Raw genomic sequence first — 15,098 nt, forward strand, 5'->3', positions numbered from 1 at the left:
TTGTCGCGGTATTAAGATATAAGGGTTTCCTCGGAACGGCACGGTACGATCGCAAAATGGCTGTATCAATGCTCGAGTGCCGAGAACGCTTCTGTCGTGGTTGACGGTTACCGAGGGAGGTTGTCGTGTCATCCGCGATTCAATGCCTGGCGAACCGTTCTCCCGGGGTATTCGGGGGAACGGATACACCGGCGGATCGTCCATGCGGACATCGGGGCGCAAATTCAAGCAACTTTTCCGCGGTTTCATAGTGGCGGATCACGACACGGAAATATTTAGCCTTCGCCGGTGTTCGACGTTTTCGTCTCTGCGAAGCCAGAAGCCAATCGATGTTTATGGATTTCCATCCACACGTGCACGTGCTACCACCACCGGCCCCCGTTCCCCGTCCCGAGGGCCCCTCACACGAAATCGCGTAGTCGGCAGCGGCAATTACGAATTGCGTGATTTGTGGCCGTAACTCGCGGCGACGGCGGCGTCGTGACGCTCCCAGGTTACCTGCAGGTGGCCGGCACGAAGTTCCCTTCGCGGCGGCGCCACGTTTTTGAATGACGGAATATTACGTCCGACTATACCGTCGCTTTTCCATGGAAATTACTGTCACGTATGTCAATACCGCGAATTCATCAAATCCCCATCGCGATATAGCTCGCCCCCGCTTCTTCCTCGATACGCCTCTCTCTGACCGCCGCGTTCGCTTCGTGCCTTCCGCGATTCTACATGGACAACCGACAGCGAGTTCTATTTTTTTCCTGCCACTCCAACTTTCTAGATCCTGCCGGCAAGCTCGCTATTATGTTACCCACACGACTCTTTAACGCTAGGTGTACGATACCTGTCAAAATGAATGATTTACGATTTACCGTGGTTGCAAAAATCCATGACTGTTTTCAGTGCTCCGTAAATCCAGTGTTAAACTTCGTTGAACTCGAACAGCAAAAATATAGCCGCAAGTATTTCTATTAATAACGACAGGTGTGCTTTCTATGCGAGTCTACGCGTGTCCTAGGTTTGCTCGCGTCTGTGGTAGCTTTCGTTTAGTATTCTCGTTTACTGCATTCGATGCAGTCGTTATTTTTTTTTATTCCTGTCAATTTTCCCCTCCGCAAATCGTAAACGTTTTAGCTGGCGATCGCTTCGGTAATGGTATTGCTGCTCTCTCGCCACATCCATTGCAACCATCGGTAGAAATTCTCCGAACAGTGTCTGAAAGCGTGTGAAAGTTGTGGCGTGACGAGGGAACAAGTAAACAGGGAGGTGGAAAACATCCCCCGCGACGTGGTCGCGCGAGCATTCGGAATCGATCGAGACGGTAATAGCGTTCCGCGCGGGTTTTGACGCAAAGGAGTTTCGACAAATCACGTTATAGAAACTCTCTCCTTCGCCCCTGTGCCGCAATGGAGCGTGCTCCAGGCACCGGTGCCGGGTCGGGAAAAAGATTTTGGAAGCAGTCCAAAGGGGCTGGGAGTGCCTTCTTCCATCCACCTGTCGGCAGGTAACGCCGAATCGAACGCCGCGCCGGTGAACACGGTTTAGAAGGGGGCCAAACGTACCGTTTGGAACACAGAGCAGGCACACACGTGGCCGATTTAGAAAGTCACGAACGGCCGCTAGCGAAGCGTCGCCCGGCCGCTCTCGATTTATTCGACGCCGCGCCGCCGAACTCGCTCTCCGCCGCTAATTGAAGAGCGGACAAATTAACACGGCGAATGGATCGTCGCAATTTATAATGTCGCGGCCGCTGTACCATGCCCCGGACGAACTGTACCGGTGGCTCCGAACGTCCTGGTTGTCGCGCTCGAAAAATGGCCAAAGTTGAACTTGGAGCGGTACATTTGAAACGGGGACGCCGCTAATGAAATTGAATCTCTAATTGGGTCTCGCTGCAGTTTGATGTTCGAAGGCGATCATTAAGATTACAAAATTATCGCAAATATCAATTTTAATACGATTGTTAACTCTTCGTTTTGTCTGCACAAAAATGTCAATTCTTCCTTACGTTCTTCTAATTTATTTTGCAGACGAATGATAAATAGATAAACAAATTTAAAAGAGTAGAAATTTCCTCAGAATTTCTATGGGATCAATATGAAATTTTCAAGGTGCATGAGGTAACTAAAATTAGAAGTATGGTATATTTAAAATTAAAATTCGAAGGCTCGAATGTCGAAATAGAAATGTCACAGACCTGAACTTTTTTTCTTCGGAAATAACGTTGCGGAATCGATGAAAATATTAATTAAAAATTGAGACAGATCCACCTACAACCTATTCGTCCATGGGCGGATAGACGAGAAAGAAAATGGTGAGCAAAAATAGTAGACAATGGATGCAGCTCGGGGAGCGATGGTGTCGAGGCACGGCGGGGCTAGACAGCGGCCATACGAATGTGCGAAGTTAATGCGAGCCGTGTAACAAATACAGACGATGATTATCGAGGTCGACTTGAAGGGGAGACAATAATTATAATGATTATATTGGAGTTGGAAGGTAGGCGGCCGCCGGGAAATAAATTACAGGTTTGCTTGCTGCGTGCAGTCGACATAGCGGCATAGGCGCGTTCGATAGATCCGTATCGGAGCATTCTGTTCGATAGAGAGCGCCACCGCAGCTGCTGGCTTCCGCAATTTTTTATCGGCATTAATACGGTCGTGGGCCACGGCACGCTCGAGTTTCACTCCGCCTCGTATGAATACGTTTGCGCGATGCTAATTACTCTCGGACAGTCGCGAGATAAATTTCTGTCCCGACGAACCGGTAAACCGTTCCTCCCTCCCTCCCTCCCTCCCTCCGGCACACACGTTCAAGGCCTCCGCGGTGTCCAACTTCCAAAATGAGCACTGGATGCTCTTAATGAAACGATCGGCTATCACAGAGCCGGGGTTACAGTTACCACGATTGCGTAACGATCGCTTATCGGTCCCGATGAACCGTAATTAAATATATCGGCGGCCGAATCGGCGCGACATTTAATTTAATTCGATTTATCTAAATATACGGGCGAACAACCCTTCTTCCCACCTAAATTTCAACCTATCTGTTGAATAGAAAATCAATTTAGCAAGCAACTGTTTATTTACCGTCCGATATGATTTAACTGTGAAGGCATGCGTATCGTTTAACCGAGTTCAATCGAGTTAATTAACGCAGACGTCTCACAAAGAGGGACGGAACGTGTTTTATAGCTTCCTTAATTAATGAAATGTATTCATCAAAAGTTTATCGCTCTAAAATATTGAAATTGTAACCGTAACTAAATATAATTTTAACTTTGAACCGTTGAATATAAATATGTGGAACGTAACGCTGTTGTACCCGACGAATTGAAATATCCTGTAAAAAGGGTAAATCGCTCTGGATCACGATAACTGAAATGAGGTTTTAAAGGGCAGTGCTGACCAAGCAAAACGAGAAGGAGCATTAAAGTTAATAAGGCGGGCAACACTCTAGCATTATTGGTCAGACCATGCGCAAACTTTCTACGTGAAACATGTGCCGACGACGTTGAAATCTATTACGGTTTCCTGACAGCGCATTATTCGATCGAACTTTTCTATGTTCCGCTGTCTACTTATCGATTGATCTATGCCTCCGCAACCTTCGCCCGAAGGCGATCATTCATCGCAACGAGATCCTTTCCTACCGAGGAAAAAGTTCGCGAGAAATTTATGCAACGCGCTAATAGCAGGCTCCGAGGACACCGTGTCCACGCATCACAATTAATAAACGCAAACATCTCCTGCACTCGTAACTACAACGTAACAACAATCTAATTGTCCGCGCGGGAAAACAATGTCCCGCGCCCAGAAAGGCGTCAATGTTACGTGCGACCGCTTTGTTCTCCATTCCCGTGGTCCCCGTGCTCTCCATCGCCGAGTCCTCGTCAGCTCCTTTTTGCCTTCCGCAGCGACGACGAAGCTTTGCGAATACGCTTAGCTCCGCCGGGTGAACTTTGCGGGTCGATCGGTATCTCGGCGCAGAAAAATTACAGCGAATGCGATCTAACGGGCTGCGAAGTATTTTCAAGCGGCGGCGGCGGCGGCGACGGCGGTGAGCTTGCACGCAACGTGAATATTCAATTTTGCGACTCGGCGCGATATTCCGCGCTCCGGATCTACCGCCCGGAAAATCGCCGATCAATGGACGAGAGAACTACGCGCGGAATAGTCGGCGGCGAGTCGCGTCGTCGGCTTCGCAAAAACGGGGATCGGCGCGAGGTGACGCGGGGACGGGCCGGTTGCATGCCGGTCACGTTGCCCCGCGGCCGAAAAGCCTTATTTTTAGGCTGTTCCGCGCGGTTGAAAGCGACGCCAGCATCCGGGTGATCCCGTTCGTCGACCAGTTCGAGCATTCCGGCCCGCATTCCAGCATCGATTACCCGCCGGACACACCGATTCCTGGACGATAGGCCCGCTCGCGATCGTGGCTGTCCGAGGACCCGCTGGATCGCTTAGGTGCCGGCAATGTGTCGTCCCCGCAGATATTGTGTACCGTCCGCCAAGACACCTAATTATACGATTGTCGCGGGCTCTCGCGCTCCAACGATATCGCGGACCCGCCAACCCACCACCCTTCCTGTCTCCTCTCTCTCTCTCTCTCTCTCTCTCTCTCTCTCTCCTTCGTCTCGCCTCCCCGCCATCCCTCCGCAGCCGCGTTCTCCGCTTTACAACTCCTCGCTGCTCTTTTCGATTCGCACAACTGGTTATCTTCCTACCCGTGCCCCTTTTCACTTCGCGCCTCTGCTCGCCGGGCTCTGCCCCCTCGATTTAAGTAACACCCGGTTCCCGTTCCTTCCTTTCGCAATATTTACTGCTCGGACGCTGCGGCACCGTCACTTCCTCCGGAAGAGGATTCCGTTTCTGTTGTTTCTTCGCGTCGGATTTATTCACCGGCCTTGGCGCAAATAGGTGGCGGTGCGATCTTTTAGCTGCCTCGCGTAGCCATTTTGTGTCTAGAATGTTAGGCGACCTTTCCATGTGGCATTTACGAGTGTAATTGCTTTTTAAACGTTCAGGGCTCCTTTGGATCCTGGTCCGGACGCGGATTGGGCCGATTTTTGCCGATCGGGTTGCCAATTTGTGCCTGAACTGGTGAGACGACCTTTCGATGCGGCATTTATGAGTCTAATTGTGTCCCGGATGCACAAAGTTGCAGAGTGATTTGTGTGCTTTAAGTCGCAACAAGGAGCTAATGGAAGAAGGCTGTTTCGAAGTCGCTTGTAGTTGTACTTTACGGTAGAATTTTCAGTTTAATACTGATAGTGTGATGCGTTTATTGCAATGATGCACTGAAAGTCTATTCATTCGGATTTCAATGTGATTAAACATAAGTTAATTCTTCCTAGAGGAATTTCATCAAATTGTCGATAGCAGATTTACCCACATAACCCACGAATCAAATCTTACCATTTCAAATGGATGAAGAATTGTTAAGAATTAAAAGAAGAAGAAAAACCAAAGAAGTCTGAAATGGATAAAATATCAATCCCTTAAATTCCTACAAAAACTGAGTAAATTGATTAACGAAACTATCATACCTAAAACTCATTACAGTGGAAGATATGCCTTGTTGCATCCTGAACACCTTAGCAGCTGAACTAGTAACAGACCTAATCGAAAATTAGCAACAGCCATATACGAGCGACGCGGCACGGACCGTGTAAAACGGCTCGTAAACGAAGCAAGGTGTGAACCCCCTCCTTGGTCGCCAGCATCCACGGATCCCAATTTCTGGGATTGCCGCGAATCTATCCGCCTCTGCGCGGCTCGTCGGTCCCGAAGAGAAGTACGCGCATCCCGGCGGGTTTTCTTCGTTCCGTTCGTCCCGGCCCGCCGTTTCTGTCCTCCTCTGCAGGCCGCGCGGCGAAGATTGTCGCGCGATTAGTGCGGGCCCCAATGTCACAGGGAAGATACATTGCTCTCGTGGCTTGGTCCGCGTTATATGTACGCCGGGGCTGTGTGCATACCCGGCGAGGGCTTATACGGGCCCCGTTTATATACGGTAACACCGTAAGTGCATAATCGTCGATCGCATCTCCTTGCACTTTGCGTCAAGCCACAGCACCTTGTACGTCCTGCGGACCGACCGCCCCGTCAGAGATCCTCGTATCTGGCGCTGTAACGACCTGACGTTCGCCGTGTACCCGCCTCGGCGACGGCCAACGCCGATGAGGCGTCACGCCTGCCGTTTCACCTGACGCCTTTAACAACGCCAATTGACGGCTTATGAAATGCCGATTGTCCGACGGGGGAAGAGCTCTCCGCCCTTCCGCCGGATCCTTGTCGCGTGCTGCCAGTCAGCGATTCCAACCTCTTCCTGGATCCGCAATCCTTCGTTCATACCAGTCCTCTGGGACTATATAGCTACCTACGCATCGGTTCTCAGTCAATTTTACACCAGCTCGGAAGCTGTGCTTGAAATATTCATTTTAAAATATTCTTAGTCTCAGTAGTTACCTCTGCTTCAGTGGTCGATTAATATCTAATTTTTATATTGACTATGTTTTAATTATTGAACAAATATTTATATATATGAAACACTGCCGTCCTAAAACAAAAGATCCTATCTGTAAAATTTAAAACCATAAACTTAATACCAATGTGGGAAATACATACAGCCATCAAGAAATATCAAAATTCCGAATTGCTAAAATTTTACAAACAGGACATCTTGTTTTAGGACAGCGGAGCAGCGGTTGTCAGCGCGTGACAATTTCATTTGGAGTGACCAGCTCTAAAAACCCAACCCCTGAACAATGAAGTATTTAAGAGACACTGCGGTAACATCGGCGAAGCTAGCGGCAACTTCATACTTCATTTTTTTGCGGCAACAGAAAAACTAGACTACCTTCTAGAAAGCCGGAGCGGGCTCTTCGGGCACAAATCATTTTCTTGCCGTTTATTTTACCGCGAAGCAATATGTCTTCGATTGCACGGCGGAGAAGGAGCAAACACAAGTAACTTCGGACGCGGCGCGAGGAGCAGGAACATAGCTTCACGTCGCATCCTCCGACCTTTGATTGCCACAGCGGCGCGGAGGGAAACACAGTGTGGATGATTCTACGGTGACTTTCAGCGTTTATTCCGTTTCTGCCGGGGGCACCGTCTCCGCCATACCGTCAAGATACGTGACAGCCAATAGTTCCTGTTCGCCGTAGGGGATTCCTTGGATGTGTAATTGAAGTTGACACGGGAGTCCACGACAAAAGTGCTCGTCAGACGAACGAACAAGCGGCGACGACGCGACACGACGTTCCCGTTGAAATATGTAAACTGTCCGGGAACAGGGAGTTGACTGGCGCGTTTTAATGCAACGCGCCGAGGCGACGAGCGCTCCTGCCCGCATCGGCGTTGCAACTGGCACGGGACGCGTTCTCGACGGAATACTATTAGATAATGATGCTCGCAGCGATCCTGGAGGTGGTGTTAGGCCCCGTCGCGTGTTTAAGCTCGCAGACGCGATCTACTGCTACCGTCCCAGGTTCCGGACATCCCCGTTGTCCGTCGCTTTCAGCCTCCGACCTTGATTCCGGAGCGGCGGCCCGCTCTCGTTTGTTCAATTATATTACTCAATTTACCGGCCGTGCATTTCGACGCGCGCCCCCGGGAAAAATCCCGGGAACAATGAGCGCGGACCGAAAGGGGAACACCGTGGGTACCCGTGGGCACCGGCGGTTACCCCTGGGCAGTTTTACAAAGTATCGCATGGCTACCACGGACGTTTCTGATGCGCGTGCCGTGCCGGGAGAGAGAGACCAGAAGAAATGCACAACGGTCGTTGTGTTTAGCGAAGAAAGGCCTCGCGGCGCAAACGTAGCCGGGAGAGGACGTTTGTATGGCAAGACGATGGCAGCTCTATCGGCATTACCAATTGTGAACGCCGCGCGACTTTTATTCTCGAGGAGAGCCAGATAGCCGCTGCTACGGGGGCTTAAAAAAGTCCCGGTATCCGAGCCGGCTTCGCCCTCGCCGCGGCTCTAAGCGGTCCAGGAACCTTCAGCCACACCGCCATGTGAAATCGATTTGACCATGCTGGATTAACGGACGAGTATTTACGAAATCTGTCCGCGGCACTCGGCCGCCTTCGCTGCGCAGGATCCGGGACGGCGTTGCTTATCGGGCACTTGGCGAACGTTTATTTAACGTTGCTGTCTTTTAGTTGACGTTGGTAAAAATTGGGAGAAAATTACTCTTCGATTGTCTTGGTTTCTTCTAGCACGTAGGTGAAATTATTAGAGATAAACTTTTCATTGTTTTCGAGAGATATGATTTTTAGAATTTAGTTTTGCGAAAATAGTAATTGTAGTTGAAGGCAGCTTTCCATGCTCTTATTTATTTTGTTGTCGAATTTTCTTTTTATTTTCTGTTGTTATCCTTTTTAGTTCTGGATCGGATGTATATTTTTTTGAAAATCGTTCGAGCGTTATCAATAAATTTGCAGAGTTAAACCCTTGCACTATTATTATCTTTGTACAGCATGGATAAAACTAAACCTTTCATATTTTAATATAAAACCAATATAATAATAGAAGAATTACTTTAAAAATGGTATAGGAATTTTTAGCGATGCCTTAGAGTAACCTGTCAAGTGCACAGAGTTAACACGAGACTACCAAGCCCTAAACATGTATATTATTTTGTAACAATAATAAAATTGAATGTATTTAAACTTCACACGATCTCAATAGTAATATGTGCTTGAATAAAGATGTTTGTATAAAAATCTGTCATTGAAACATTTTTCTAACATTAGGAATTGTAAAACAAGAAAGTCAGAAAATAGGTGGACTTGGTTAGTGAAAAATGAAATTCGAAGTCCAGAAATGATTTTTGAATTTTTTTCAAGCAGATGGCCAGTATCGCACGTTGGGGAACCAGAAAGACAGGAGTGCCAACCGCCAGCGTGGACGGCGAAGGACTGCCGGATGATTCAGCCGGGTTCATTACTCAGGCAGCTTTTTACTTTAATCACATTAATGAAGCATTTAATCTCGCCGCGTGTTTTACAAGCCGCCGGTGTGTGGCCTATCTCGTCTTCGTCGTTGACGAGAATTTCTCAGCACTCCCCCATGAAACCTTCCCCCCTTCTCTCTCTCTCTCTTCGTCTCTCTCTTTCTCTGGTCCCCTCATCCCCAGAGTCGGCCTTTCACTTTCATCCATCTTTGGGTTATTATTTTCTTGTTCTCCCACCCTCCCGCGGCGTCCGCTAATAACCGCACCTCGTTTAGGCCCGTTTACACCTGTACGCCCGTAGCCCAGTGTCCTTTATCTTACTCCGGCCGGGCACGCACCATTACGGTAATTTATTGTATTACAGGTGCTCGCCTTTATGGTGCCCCGGCTTATCGCCGCGGGAGTATCGGCCAGAGGTGTAATCGAAATCGCTATAAAACCGGATTTTGTATCGACAGCTGTTGCGGGGACCGTCGCCGGCGCTCGAACATGCTCGTGAAATTAGGAAGCTGCCCCCGGATGGGTCCTCCTCCTGGCGCCGGGCTGACTAACTACCGGAAACGCTGTCCGCAAACCCGCCGATCCGTTTCCTGCATAATTTATCGCGCGCCCATTGTAACGAAAACGCCGAAAAGCCCGGCGACAACCGATCCCCCTGAATACTAGCACTTCATTCGTGTCTGTTCCACTCGCGTCAACGATACTTTAATTCAACCGGGCGCCGGTTATCCGAACCTTTCACAACGAAGGTCTTCTATGCACCGGCCGCAGTACATGTGTCACGAACATGGCAACAAGTTTGCAAGAAATAACTGCTTTTTACGTTTCAACGACCATGCAATATTGCACGGTATAAACGGTGCAATGCTGGTCCCGTGGTCTTAAAGGTTTACTTCTGACACAGTACGCACAGGTGCTCGGGGAAACTTTCACGATATCTAACGTATCAGTGAGAACCACTAGAATTATTCGCACCTCTCGCGGTAACTGATGCAGGTAAACCTTTAACGTCACAGAAATTTTACGGTGCAGTAACCGTAGTCGGTCCACCTTTCCTCCTTACATCGTGTATACGGTGCTGCTTGGATAGAGAAAAAGCTGCCCCGCCGCTTTCCGATCTCATCCATAGTCAACAACCATAAATAATGAAGTGAGAAGGAAGATGATGACGGACGAGGGCAACAGCATATCAGAATGTAGAATATGTTTCGGAACAGATTCGAGCGAGAAGTTAAAAGGCGGGCAAATTCTTACCGATCGAACGATCCACTTAGGCGACTTATTTTTCCCCGATCGCGTACAGTTTTCAACCTGCCGATGACACGGTCGCATACCCCGGTATCCGGAACGCCAATCAGACCCTGACAACCCGAAATTTCCAGTTGATGATTACGCGTTCGGTGCGCGGAGGCGCAATTTATGGGCACCGTAGTCAGCGCCCCGTAAATAAAGTATCGCGTCCTTCGCGTTCGCCCATTAAGCGCGTAATCAACTTCCTCGCGGGATAAAAACTGTCCGGACGGAGGCGGAGAGGCGGAGAGGACGCGTCCCGATCGGCGCGGAATCGGGCGTCGTTGTCGCGCGTGTACACGGCTCCGACGATAAAATCTGAGCGCATTGTGCCGCGCGGACAATAGGATCGCGACGGGCTGAAATTTCTGTTAAAAAAAAAAAGAAAAAAGGCCAGGAAGCGGCTCGATTCGGGCGAATCCAAGCCCGAGGCCGCGTCGTCCGCGGTCCTATTTCGTTGATCATTTTCACCGGGCGCTGGCTGACGCTGCGATCGTAATAGGTATACAACGGGTTTTGCTTACATTACGCCGGGAAAGGAAGACGCACGCATGTGCTCTCTCCGAGAGGCCTGGGGCGGTGCGATGTCACTTACCTGAAACAATAAATTACATACCGTTACGTTGCGTACGTATAATATGCGCATATATAGGTAACTGACTGATTTACGAGCTCCTCCGCGTTACGTGTGCGCGTACATGTGCTTACAAGCACTCCCGTGAAGCCGGAGCACCTGTACAACCGTGTCTACGAAAGCGCTACGATGGGAACGACGGCGAATGCCTCGCCGCCAATGACGGCTGTCCTGTTTTCATTTCAGATTTCTTTTTTTTCGCGAGGCGGACACACCGGTCGCGACTGCCCGGCTATTTTCTTTGATTTTTCGAACCGCCCAAGGACGATTTTCTTGGGGTCAATAGATCCTAGCCCCGGGTTTACACGCTTTGCCGGTAGCCGTTTAATTAATAGTACTTTGGAACTCGGAGATAAATCATTGAGGATTTCTTAATGAATCGCTCTCGGTAATTTTATTCGTGATAAGTTACCTGGGGGTAATATATTGTCCAAACTTCTTTTGATTAAACTTCGAGATTGAAGGAAGTGTTAATTGTGTCCCGGGAAATTTAAACAGAAGTCGTGGAAATCGGAAGGTGCGCGGTTTAGAGAATTGTAGACGATTATAAGACTGTTTTATTTGACATCAAAGTGACGCAAAGGGCTAATGCCAAGAGTTTCTATTTTACTATGATTCCGAAAATGTAAATCGATGGGGATCGATTCGAGTAACGAATGGAAATAATTTTGAGCCTGTTTAAAAAACTGCATTCGCTTATATAGTCGTTCGGTTTCAATAGCAACATTAAATGTGCACGCGCGTATGCTTAAAGACCTTAAGCACGAAATGGGGGTTTTTACTGCGCGCGGGACTGTAATTTGAATAAATAATTAACCTGTTACGTGGTAATTTTCTTAAAGTGCGATATCCACGGGCTGCGCAAAACCAAATAGAAAATACACCTTATCATTATATAGAAAATTGTTTCGCCAATTAAACAAATGCAGCGCGAGTTACGAATAAGATACGATTATTTCCATTAGACAAGTTATTTATAGTTTGCCAGTAACGCGTTAACTTTTACTTATATTTCAAACTGTCTACAGCAAACCTCCCCTATTCATCCCCATTTTTGACAAACTGAAAATTCCCTCAACACTTTCTAAATACCCAAATACAGCTCGCTCTGCAACTTTCTCCAGGAACTTTCTAGCTGTATTTTTACCACTCGACAAGCCCCAACAACGTGGACTCGAAAGAAAACTAAAAGCGAACGACGCGCACATGCTAGAGCAGAGAGTGCTAGAGCACGACCGAGTTGAACAAGCAGCGAGAGTTACCGGCTGAATGGAGCAGAATCCGCCAAAATGTGCGCAAGGTAAGGTCACGTTTCGGCAAGCGAACGTCGTCGGTATCCGGAGCGCGGCTCAGCATCCTTACACTCTCATTGGACAATGTTCAACACCCTCTCGCACTTACTGGGTCCACTGTGCACGTGGTGCAGGCTTCGATCTGGCGAACATGCTACCGGACCTGCCACCGTCACACACTGACGCGAAACTTGCGTAGCACGAAGACGATTACCCCCGCCGAACCCCAAACCGAAGAGCACCCTGAACCGGAGGGGCACCCCAAAACCGAAACAGTCCTGCTCGCCACCGGAACCGATGATCACAAAATTGAAGCACACCGATGGAGAACCTCTATCTGGGGACTGTCATCCCCATTTAAGACCGATCACCAGGGACGATCGCTCGTGAAGAAAATTCGTGCACAAAGTTCTAGGATATTCGTAGAGGTTTTCCGCGAGGGTTGACGGATGGCAAGCGGGACCAGGGATGAAGGAACGGTTTTGATCGACAGGGGTACGCGATGGTAACGTGCGTGGATGGCACTGTGGTGGTTCGGACGGCGTGGAAAGAGGAAAAAGGAGGAGGACAAGGGAGGACGAGAGAAAAAAAGAGTGTCGCGAGACAGACTGGAGACACCGCATAAACCTTCCCGACCGCGAGCCGCCACATAAATATAATAGGGAAGGTAAGGCCTCGTGATGGTTGGTCGGCATTGCCCGCCGAACCGTCACGGACTCAGCACGTCCTCCGGGTAGGGGGAATTCGCGCGTGGGGGTGGGGTTAGATGGGTGGACGTGTCAGGGGCAGAGTGGAGGTTGAAGAGGGAGGGCGGCGGTGGTCGACTCCTCTCTCTACACGGTGCAACACACGGCGGCGTGAAACACGGGGAAACGGCACGAATGATCGATGGGATTCTGCGCCGTTGCAGGCATGCCATGGGTGTCCGCGGTCCCCACCATCCCTCTCGGCACGGTGAGCCCGACAAGGCCACACCATCAAACGGGGAAGTCCCCGCTCTCACGCCGTCTGGTGGGGCGCGCGCACGTGGTAGCCCGGCTACAAACTTCCCATGGAATGCCGTAGATGGCGCGGCGTGGCGATCGCACGCCAACGCCATCTCCGGAAGAAACCCGGAACATCGTCGACAAAAAACTGACACGGTTATCTGACCGGGTGGAAACGCAGGAACGCGGGAACTTGATGATGGGACTACCTGTTTATTAGGTTGCCGCAACTGGAATACCAGAATTATCTGATGAAATTAGGTTTATTGCCCTTCGCAGGACACTATTCGATTTATCAGATGTCACGGACATTAAAATTCGCAATTTTTCATTTTTTACAGCTGCGACGAGAGAAATCGGATGGACGTTTTTATGTTGTTTCAGAAATTCAAATTTTCGACGTCACATTTATCAAAGTTTCTTACAAATGCGAAAGATTCGAGGCAAATTCTATTTTCTGAAAATTCAAATTTTTAGTATCAATTCGTCTACTCTTTTTTTAAACCCTCTGCAGCTATATAAAATTGAAAAAAAATTGAAAAGAGTAGTTTTATATACAATTTAATATTTACAGTTAACAAATTACTCTTTTTCTATAAAAGTAGCGCAGATGTAGCATGTCCTCCTTTACTGCCTGCACCGAACAATAAATTGCATTGACCATAAATTCTCTGGAAATTCAACATACGACTCCATACAAAAATATTACTCCTTCAAAATGAATATTAAATGCGACAAAATATGGAGTGTATCTTATTGGAGCAATTTCAAGTAAAAATCGCATCGAGTATGCACAACACGTACGCGGCGTCCGAATCAAATTCCGCGTGGAAATATTGGAAGGATCGTCGGCAAAAATGCAAGGTCATAAAGAATTTGGTGGCGGCCGCAGTCGGTGCCGGCTGAACGAGGCTGACGCGCCGGTCAGGATGGGCTATAGACGGCGATTAGTCTGAAAAATGCATAAGTAATTGCGCGGGAGCAAATTTCCGAGGTTGTTAAACTTTCAGGCCGTCCGTCGCGCACGCGGTTTGGGGCGCGGCGCATTTTCCGCGGCCCGGCCCGGCCCGACCCGACCCGCGGCCCGCAACTCGCGCCGAACAGATCTATTTGCATACAAATTGAAATTTTCGGTTTCCTTCAGGCCATCTAACGTTTCGCGTGTTGGCCGACCGGGTTTGCGCGCGTACCGGTCGCGTTTCGCGGACCACCGGCCGATATCGGGCGCGGGCTGTGTTCATTATTTGCGAATGCCTGTCACAATTCGTCAACCTAATTGCGGCATTGTTAAGCGACTCACGATCGGCGGCCGTGCATGCGTGGCGTGTAACGAAGTCGGCTGCGTGCCTCTCGGGCACGGCCGGAGGGACTTCGAAAATCCTCAAGGCGAAATTTAGTTAGGCGACAGCTCGCGCACACGCGTCCATAAACCAGAGACGCGCGAGGCATTCGTGAATCAAGATCGGGGGACCACCCGTGAGCCGATGATACTACCACGCACAGATACCTGTCTTTCGCGTTGCGACGCCCCTGATCACGAGCCGCAATAAAAATTCCCGGCCGAACTGTGCCCACAATAACTTATCCCCCTGGAAATCGCGTTGCCTAATTGCCAGGCCATATACCTACTGGCACCAATTTCCTCTCGGACCGAAATCAAAACTGTTCGATGACCTAGGATGAACCCTAGGTTAGTCCTCGTTTCGATTCGACAACTTTTTCTCCGCAATTAAAGGTCTAGTTCTAGTATCATGAACAAATTTCCATATTAACTTTTTGCAAAGGAATAGACTACTTAGAAATACTTAGAAGTGAAAAACATATACCTTGACCATTTACGTGAAAATTAATCAAGATATATTCTTCACTTTTAAAGGAATATATATTTGGCAGTCGAAGCTATGTATCCGGAAGCTAATTATCTCTATGCCCCCCCAGCATCAAT

This window comes from Augochlora pura, chromosome 11 (assembly GCF_028453695.1).
Source record: "Augochlora pura isolate Apur16 chromosome 11, APUR_v2.2.1, whole genome shotgun sequence".
Taxonomy (NCBI): Eukaryota; Metazoa; Arthropoda; class Insecta; order Hymenoptera; family Halictidae; genus Augochlora; species Augochlora pura.